Source organism: Arachis stenosperma, chromosome 9, assembly GCF_014773155.1.
Source record: "Arachis stenosperma cultivar V10309 chromosome 9, arast.V10309.gnm1.PFL2, whole genome shotgun sequence".
NCBI classification, from domain to species: Eukaryota; Viridiplantae; Streptophyta; class Magnoliopsida; order Fabales; family Fabaceae; genus Arachis; species Arachis stenosperma.
Window position 1 is genome coordinate 31330755 of NC_080385.1, and position 9616 is coordinate 31340370.

Genomic DNA, 9616 nt, shown 5'->3' on the forward strand with positions numbered 1-9616 from the left:
CGTTGAAAATACATAAGAACAAGGTCTAGGCATGGCCGTGAGGCCAGCCCCCATGATCTAAGAACTAGATGTCCAAAGATGATCTAGAGATCTAAAGTGATCAAAAGATTGAAAAATACAATAGCAAAAGGTCCTATTTATAGGGAACTAGTAGCTTAAGAATTACAAAGATGAGTAAATGACATAAAAATCCACTTCTGGGCCCACTTGGTGTGTGCTTGGGCTGAGCATTGAAGCATTTTCGTGTAGAGACTTCTCTTGGAGTTAAACGCCAGCTTTTGTGCCAGTTTGGGCGTTTAACTCCCACTTAGGTGCCAGTTCCGGCGTTTAACGCTGGGAATTCTGAAGGTGACTTTGAACGCCGGTTTGGACCATCAAATCTTGGGCAAAGTATGGACTATCATATATTGCGGGAAAGCCCAGGATGTCTACTTTCCAACGCCGTTGAGAGCGCGCCAATTGGGTTTCTGTAGCTCCAGAAAATCCACTTCGAGTGTAGGGAGGTCAGAATCCAACAGCATCTGCAGTCCTTTTCAGTCTCTGAATCAGATTTTTGCTCAGGTCCCTCAGTTTCAGCCAGAAAATACCTGAAATCACAGAAAAACACACAAACTCATAGTAAAGTCCAGAAAAGTGAATTTTAACTAAAAACTAATAAAAATATACTAAAAACTCAACCAAATATACTAAAAACATACTAAAAACAATGCCAAAAAGCGTACAAATTATCCGCTCATCACAACACCAAACTTAAATTGTTGCTTGTCCTCAAGCAACTGAAAATCAAATAAGATAAAAAGAAGAGAATATACTATAGACTCCAAATTATCAATGAAACTTAGCTCCAAATTAGATGAGCGGGACTAGTAGCTTTTTGCTTCCGAACAGTTTTGGCATCTTACTTTATCCTTTGAAATTCAGAATGATTGGCTTCTTTAGGAACTCAGAATCCAGATAGTGTTATTGATTCTCCTAGTTAAGTATGATGATTCTTGAACACAGCTACTTATTGAGTCTTGGCCGTGGCCCAAAGCACTCTGTCTTCCAGTATTACCACCGGATACATACATGCCACAGACACATAATTGGGTGAACCTTTTCAGATTGTGACTCAGATTTGCTAAAGTCCCCAATTAGAGGTGTCCAGGGTTCTTAAGCACACTCTTTTTGCCTTGGATCACAACTTTATTTCTTTCTTTTTCTTTTCTTTTTCTTTCTCCCCTTTTTTTCTTTTTCTTTTTTCTCCTTCTTTTTTTTTGTATTCACTGCTTTTTCTTGCTTCAAGAATCATTTTTATGATTTTTCAGATCCTCAGTAACATGTCTCCTTTTTCATCATTCTTTCAAGAGCCAACATTCATGAACCACAAATTCAAAAGACATATGCACTGTTCAAGCATACATTCAGAAAACAAAAAGTATTGCCACCACATCAAACTAATTAAGCTAGTTTTAAAGATGAATTCGAAATCCTATACTTCTTGTTCTTTTGTGATTAAAAACAGTTTTCATTTAAGAAAGGTGATGGATTCATAGGACATTCATAACTTTAAGGCATAGACACTAAGACACTAATGATCATAAGACACAAACATGGACAAACATAAGCATAAAAATTCGAAAAACAAGAAAATAAAGAACAAGGAGATTGAAGAACGGGTCCACCTCAGTGATGGCGGCTTGTTCTTCCTCTTGAAGGTTTTATGGAGTGCTTGAGCTCCTCAATGTCTCTTCCTTGTCTTTGTTGCTCCTCTCTCATGATTCTTTGATCTTCTCTAATTTCATGGAGGAGGATGGAATGTTCTTGGTGCTCCACCCTTAGTTGTCTCATGTTGGAACTCAATTCTCCTAGGGAGGTGTTGATTTGCTCCCAGTAGTTTTGTGGAGGAAAGTGCATCCCTTGAGACATCTCAGGGATTTCATGATGAGTGGGGTCTCTTGTTTGCTCCATCCTTTTCTTAGTGATGGGCTTGAGGTCATGCCTTCTCAGTTGAACCGGCTTTCCTCTTGAATCTCTCTTCCATTGAGCGCCCTCTTCACAAATGTCTGTGAGGACTTGGTCTAACCTTTGATCAAAGTTGACCCTTTTTGAGTTTGAAAGGGACCTCATGGATCACCTTCTTCATGGCCACAACTTCATAGAAGTGGTCTTGATGCACCCTTGAGATGAATCTCTCCATCTCCCATGACTCGGAGGTAAAAGCTTTTGCCTTCTCTTTCCTTTTTCTAGAGGTTTCTCCAGCCTTGGATGCCATAAATGGTTATGGAAAAATAAAAAGCAATGCTTTTACCACACCAAACTTAAAATGTTTGCTCGTCCTCGAGCAAAAGAAGAAAGAATAGAGTAGAAGAAGAAGAAAATGGAGGAGATGGAGGAGGCTATGTGGTTCGGCCAAAGGGGGAAGAAGTAGTGTTTAGGGTGTGTGAAAATGAAGGAGTGAAGATGGGTTTATATAGGGGTGAGGGGAGGGGTAGGGTTCGGCCATTATGGGTGGGTTTGGGAGGGAAAGTGGTTTGAATTTGAATGGTGAGGTAGGTGGGGTTTTATGAAGGATGGATGTGAGTGGTGAAGAGAAAGATGGGATTTGATAGGTGAAGGGTTTTTGAGGAAGAGGTGTTGAGGTGATTGGTGAATGGGTGAAGAAGAAGAGAGAGGGTGGTGGGGTAGGTGGGGGTCCTGTGGGGTCCACAGATCCTGAGGTGTCAAGGAAAAGTCATCCCTGCACCAAATGGCATGCAAAAATGCGTTTTGAGCCAATTCTGGCGTTAAACGCCGGGCTGGTGCCCATTTCTGGCGTTTAACGCCAAGTGCTTACCCTTTTCTGGCGTTTAACGCCAGTCTGGTGCCCTTTTCTGGCGTTAAACGCCCAGAATGGTGCCAGACTGGGCGTTAAACGCCCATCTGCTAGCCTTACTGGCGTTTAAACGCTAGTAGGTTCTTCCTCCAGGGTGTGCTATTTTTCTTCCTATTTTTCATTCTGTTTTTGCTTTTTCAATTGATTTTGTGACTTCTCATGATCATCAACCTACAGAAAACATAAAATAACAAAGGAAAATAGATAAAATATAACATTGGGTTGCCTCCTAACAAGCGCTTCTTTAATGTCAGTAGCTTGACAGAGGGCTCTCATGGAGCCTCACAGATACTCAGAGCAATGTTGGAACCTCCCAACACCAAACTTAGAGTTTGAATGTGGGGGTTCAACACCAAACTTAGAGTTTGGTTGTGGCCTCCCAACACCAAACTTAGAGTTTGACTGTGGGGGCTCTGTTTGACTCTGCTTTGAGAGAAGCTCTTCATGCTTCCTCTCCATGGTGACAGAGGGATATCCTTGAGCCTTAAACACAAAGGGTTCTTCATTCACTTGAATGATCAACTCACCTCTATCAACATCAATCACAGCCTTAGTTGTGGCTAGGAAGGGTCTGCCAAGGATGATGAATTCATCCATGCACTTCCCAGTCTCTAGGACTATGAAATTAGCAGGGATGTAATGGTCTTCAACTTTTACCAGAACATCCTTTACTAGCCCATAAGCTTGTTTCTTTGAATTGTCTGCCATCTCTAGTGAGATTCTTGCAGCTTGTACCTCAAAGATCCCTAGCTTCTCCATTACAGAGAGAGGCATGAGGTTTACACTTGACCCTAAGTCACACAGAGCCTTCTTGAAGGTCATGGTGCCTATGGTACAAGGTATTGATAACTTCCCAGGATCTTGTCTCTTTTGAGGTGATCTCTGCCTGGACAAGTCTTCCAGTTCTTTGGTGAGCAAAGGAGGTTTGTTCTCCCAAGTCTCATTTCCAAATAACTTGTCATTTAACTTCATGATTGCTCCAAGGTATTTAGCAACTTGCTCTTCAGTGACATACTCATCCTCTTCAGAGGGAGAATACTCATCAGAGCTCATGAAAGGCAGAAGTAAATCCAATGGAATCTCTATGGTTTCATTTTGAGCCTCAGATTCCCATGGTTCCTCATTGAGCAACTCATTGGAGGCCAGTGGACGTCCACTGAGGTCTTCCTCAGTGGCGTTTACTTCCTCTTCCTCCTCTCCAAATTTGGCCATATTGATGGCCTTGCACTCTCCTTTTGGATTTTCTCCTGTATTGCTTGGAGGATTACTAGGAGGGAGTTCAGTAATTTTCTTGCTCAGCTGTCCCACTTGTGCCTCCAAGTTCCTAATGGAGGACCTTGTTTCAGTCATGAAACTTTGAGTGGTTTTGATTAGATCAGAGACCATGGTTGCTAAGTCAGAGTGGTTCTGCTTAGAATTCTCTGTCTGTTGCTGAGAAGATGATGGAAAAGGCTTGCCATTGCTAAACTTGTTCCTTCCACCATTATTGTTGTTGAAACCTTGTTGAGGTCTCTGTTGATCCTTCCATGAGAGATTTGGATGATTTCTCCATGAAGAATTATAGGTATTTCCATAGGGTTCTCCCATGTAATTCACCTCTTCCATTGAAGGGTTCTCAGGATCATAAGCTTCTTCTTCAGATGAAGCATCCTTAGTACTGACTGATGCATTTTGTATTCCAAACAGACTTTGAGAAATCAAATTGACTTGCTGAGTCAATATTTTGTTCTGAGCCAATATGGCATTCAGAGTATCAATCTCAAGAACTCCTTTCTTCTGACTTGTCCCATTGTTCACAGGATTCCTTTCAGAAGTGTACATGAATTGGTTATTTGCAACCATTTCAACTAGCTCTTGAGCTTTTGTAGGCGTCTTCTTCAGATGAAGAGATCCTCCAGCAGAGCTATCCAAGGACATCTTGGATAGTTCAGACAGATCATCATAGAAAATTCCTATGATGCTCCATTCAGAAAGCATGTCAGAAGGACACTTTCTGATCAATTGTTTGTATCTTTCCCAAGCTTCATAGAGGGATTCTCCTTCCTTCTGTCTGAAGGTTTGGACTTTGATGAGCGGATAATTTGTATACTTTTTGGCATTGTTTTTAGTATGTTTTTGATATCTTTTAGTTAGATTTTAGTATATTTTTATTAGTTTTTATTTAAAATTCACTTTTCTGGACTTTACTATGAGTTTGTGTGTTTTTCTGTGATTTCAGGTATTTTCTGGCTGAAATTGAGGGACTTGAGCAAAAATCTGATTCAGAGACCAAAAAGGACTGCAGATGCTGTTGGATTCTGACCTCCCTGCACTCGAAGTGGATTTTCTGGAGCTACAGAAGCCCAATTGGCGCGCTCTCAACGGCGTTGGAAAGTAGACATCCAGGGCTTTCCAGCAATATATAATAGTCCATACTTTATCCAAGATTTGATGGCCCAAACCCGCGAAGCAATCCGGCCTCAGAAATTCCAGCGTTAAACGCCGGAACAGGAATAAAAGTTGGAGTTAAACGCCCAAACTGGCATGGGAGCTGGCGTTTAACTCCAGAAAGGGTCTCTACACGAATTTCCTTGATTGCTCAGCCCAAGCACACACCAAGTGGGCTCGGAAGTGGATTTTTATGTCATTTACTCATCTATGTAATAGTTTTCTATAAGTAGGACCTTCTACTATTGTATGACAGAGAGTCGGAGAGACGACATCTAAGTAGCTATCTTTGTTTTATGCTATCTTAGACCTTTGGGAGGCTGGCCATTCGGCCATGCCTAACCTTTGTTCTTATGTATTTTCAACGGTGGAGTTTCTACACACCATAGATTAAGGGTGTGGAGCTCTGCTGTACCTCGAGTATTAATGCAATTACTATTGTTCTTCCATTCAACTCCGCTTGTTCTTTATCTAAGATATCACTTGTTCTTCAACCTATGAACAAGATGACTGACAACCATTCTTGTTCTACAAGCATTCAAGGCTTTAGTGAATATCTCTTGGATTTCTGATTGCATGATGCATGGTTGATCGCCTGACAACCGAGTGCTCGTCTGACAACGAGCCAGCCATTCCATGAGATCAGAGTCTTCGTGGTATAGGCAAGAACTGATGGCGGCATTCAAGAGAATCCGGAAGGTCTAACCTTGTCTGTGGTGTTCTGAGTAGGATTCAATGACTGAATGACTGTGACGTGCTTCAAACCTGTAACCTACTGGGCGTTAGTGACAGACGCAAAAGAGTGATTCTATTCCGGTAGGGGAGGGAACCAAACCGGTGATTGGCGGCACTGTGACAGAGTGCTCTGCATTAGCTTTCACTGCGCGGATGGGAGGTAGCTGCTGACAACAGTGAGACCCTACACAAGTTTGCCATGGAAAGGAGTAAGAAGGATTGGATGAAGACTGTAGGAAAGCAGAGAGACGGAAGGGAAGGCATCTTCATACACTTGTCTGAAGCTCATACACCAATGATATACATAAGTATCTCTATCTTTACCTTTTCTGTTATTTTCGTTTATCATCATCATATACATTTGAGTCTGCCTGACTAAGATTTACAAGATGACCATAGCTTGCTTCAATACTAACAATCTCCGTGGGATCGACCCTTACTCACGTAAGGTTTTATTACTTGGACGACCCAGTACACTTGCTGGTTAGTTGTGCGAAGTTGTGTAATGCCATGGTATTAGGCGCACCAAGTTCTTGGAGCCATTACCGGGGATTATTTGAGTTGTGAAAAAGTATTGTTCACAATTTCGCGCACCAAGTTTTTGGCGCCGTTGCCGGGGATTGTTCATGTTTTGAGCAAGCTTGTGGTAACATCAGATGCCAAGATCCGGCAACAACATCAAGTTCTTGGTGTTATTGCCCGGGATTGTTTAGGCTGGACAACTGACGGTTCATCTTGTTGCTTAGATTAGGTATTTTTTTTTTTTCGAAATTCTTGAAGGTGAATTCTAGAGTTTCATGATGATTTGTTGAAATCTGGCTGGCTGAGAAGCCATGTCTAATCTGATTGGACCGAGGTTTCAACTTATCACCACAAGAGCTTGTTGATTTCGTATCAATCTTGCTCTTGGAGCAGTGATTTGCTAAGATTTGGCTGACCTTTGGTCATGTCTAGTGTTTTGGACCGAAGCTTTCCTTGGAAGCTTGGCTGGCTGTGAAGCCATGTCTAATTCCTGGACCGGAGTCTTAGACTAGCATTGCACTGATTCCTGGAATTCTCATTAAGAATTTTGATGCCTTTTTCCACTTAATTTTCAAAAAACACAAAAAAAATTTATAAAACCATAAAAAGACCAAAAAGATTTTATGTTTCTTGTTTGAGTCTAGAGTCTCATCTTAAGTTTAGTGTCAAATGCATGTTTTTGTTATAATTTTCGAATTCATGCATATATTTCTTGTTTTGATCTTTGAATTCTATTGACTTGAAGTATTTTGTGTGTCTCATATGCATTCATATTGTTAGTGTCAGTAGTGCACAAACTGCTAAGTTTGGTGTCTTGCATGCATTGTTATTTGATTCTTGTTGCATTTTGATTAATAGAAAAATCCAAAAAATATTTTTAATTTGAGTCTTTTCAAGTCAATGATACAAGGAATTGAAGATTCAGAACCAACTGCAGAGGAATTATACAGAAAAAGCTGAGCATTCAAAAATGCCCAGTGAAGAAGGCAGACTGGCGTTTAAACGCCAGCCAGGGCACCTGGTTGGGCGTTTAACGCCCAAAAGGGGTGCATTTTGGGCGTTAAACGCCAGAATGTATACCATTCTGGGCGTTTAACGCCAGGATGGTGCCAGGGGGAAGATTTTGTTTTCAAAATCAATTTTTCTTAGTTTTTCAAATCAAATCTTTTCAAATCAAATCTTTTCAATCAAATGTTTTCAAATTCAATTCTTTCCTTTTAAAAAGATACTTACCAACAATTAATGATTTGATTGAACATCACAAGATTGTTGCCTTTTCTGTTGAGAGAGGTTTAAATGTTTCAATCATATCTTTTCTTGTTAGGCAAGTCATCAATTTTCAAAATCATATCTTTTCAAATTGTTTTCAAATCATATCTTTTAAAAATGTTTTCAAATCATATCTTCTCAATCACATCTTTTTAAACCCATAACTTTTTAATTAAATCTTTTTAACCACATCTTTTCAAAATAGTTCTCAATCAAATCTTTTTAATTTCTAATTTCAAAATCTTTTTCAAAAATCACTTTATCTCTTTTCCACTTTGATTTTCGAAAATCAATTAACATTTTCAAAATGTTTTCAAATTTTTTTAATTGAATTTTCGAAAATTCTCTTCCCTCCTTCCCACATCCTTCTATTTATGGAGTACTACTCCTTCTAAATGCACAATTCGAATTTTATCTATTAAAATTCGAATTCTCCTTCTCCTTCTTCTTACTATTTCTCTTTTCCTCTGACATTTCAAGGAATCTCTATACTGTGACATAGAGGATTCCACATTCTCTTCTTCTTTTTCTATTTCTTATGAGCAGAAGCAGAGACAAAGGCATTCTTGTTGAAGCTGATCCTGAACCTGAAAGGACCTTGAAGAGAAAGCTAAGAGAAGCCAAAGCACAACTCTCTTTAGAGGGCTTGACCGAATTCTTCAAGGGAGAAGACATGGCAGCCGAAAACAACAACAATGCCAACAATGCAAGGAAGGTGCTTGGTGACTTTACTGCACCTACTCCTGATTTCTATGGAGAAGCATCTCAATCCCTGCCATTGGAGCAAACAACTTTGAGCTTAAGCCTCAATTAGTTTCTCTAATGCAACAGAATTGCAAGTTTCATGGACTTCCAATGGAAGATCCTCATCAGTTTTTAGCTGAGTTCTTGCAAATCTGTGACACAGTCAAGACTAATGGGGTTAACCCTGAGGTCTATAGACTGATGCTATTCCCTTTTGCTGTGAGAGACAGAGCTAGAATATGGTTGGACTCTCAACCTAAAGAAAGCCTGGACTCTTGGGAAAAGCTAGTCAATGCCTTCTTGGCAAAGTTCTTTCCTCCACAAAGATGGAGTAAGCTTAGAGTGGAAGTCCAAACCTTCAGACAGAAGGATGGAGAATCCCTCTATGAAGCTTGGGAAAGATACAAACAATTAATCAGAAGATGTCCATCTGACATGCTTTCTGAATGGAGCATCATAGGTATTTTCTATGATGGTCTCTCTGAACTATCCAAGATGTCTTTGGATAGCTCTGCAGGAGGATCTCTTCATTTGAAGAAGACGCCTGCAGAAGCTCAAGAACTGATTGAAATGGTTGCAAATAACCAATTCATGTACACTTCTGAGAGGAATCCTGTGAACAATGGGACTGGTCAGAAGAAAGGAGTTCTTGAGATTGATGCTCTGAATGCCATATTGGCTCAGAACAAAATATTGACTCAACAAGTCAATTTGATTTCTCAGAGTCTGTCTGGAATGCAAAATGCACCAAACAGTACTAAGGATGCTTCATCTGAGGAAGAAGCCTATGATCTTAAGAACCCTTCCATGGAAGAGGTGAATTACCTAGGAGAACCCTATGGTAATACCTATAATTCTTCATGGAGAAATCACCCAAACCTCTCATGGAAGAATCAAGAGAGACCTCAACAAGGTTTCAATAATAATGGTGGAAGAAACAGGCTTAGCAATAGCAAGCCTTTTCCATCATCTTCTCAGCAACAGACAGAGAGTTCTAAGCAGAATAATTCTGACTTAGCAACCATGGTCTCTGATCTAATAAAGACCACTCAAGTTTCATGAATG

General features: G+C 40.2%; 1 non-coding gene across 1 annotated transcript; it reads right to left on the reverse strand.

Moving 5' to 3' along the window:
* Positions 1–8884: 8884 nt before the first annotated feature.
* On the reverse strand, positions 8885–8988 carry LOC130952831 (small nucleolar RNA R71). Its single transcript, XR_009075007.1, has one exon. It is a non-coding gene; the product is annotated as a small nucleolar RNA R71 (small nucleolar RNA).
* Positions 8989–9616: the final 628 nt, after the last annotated feature.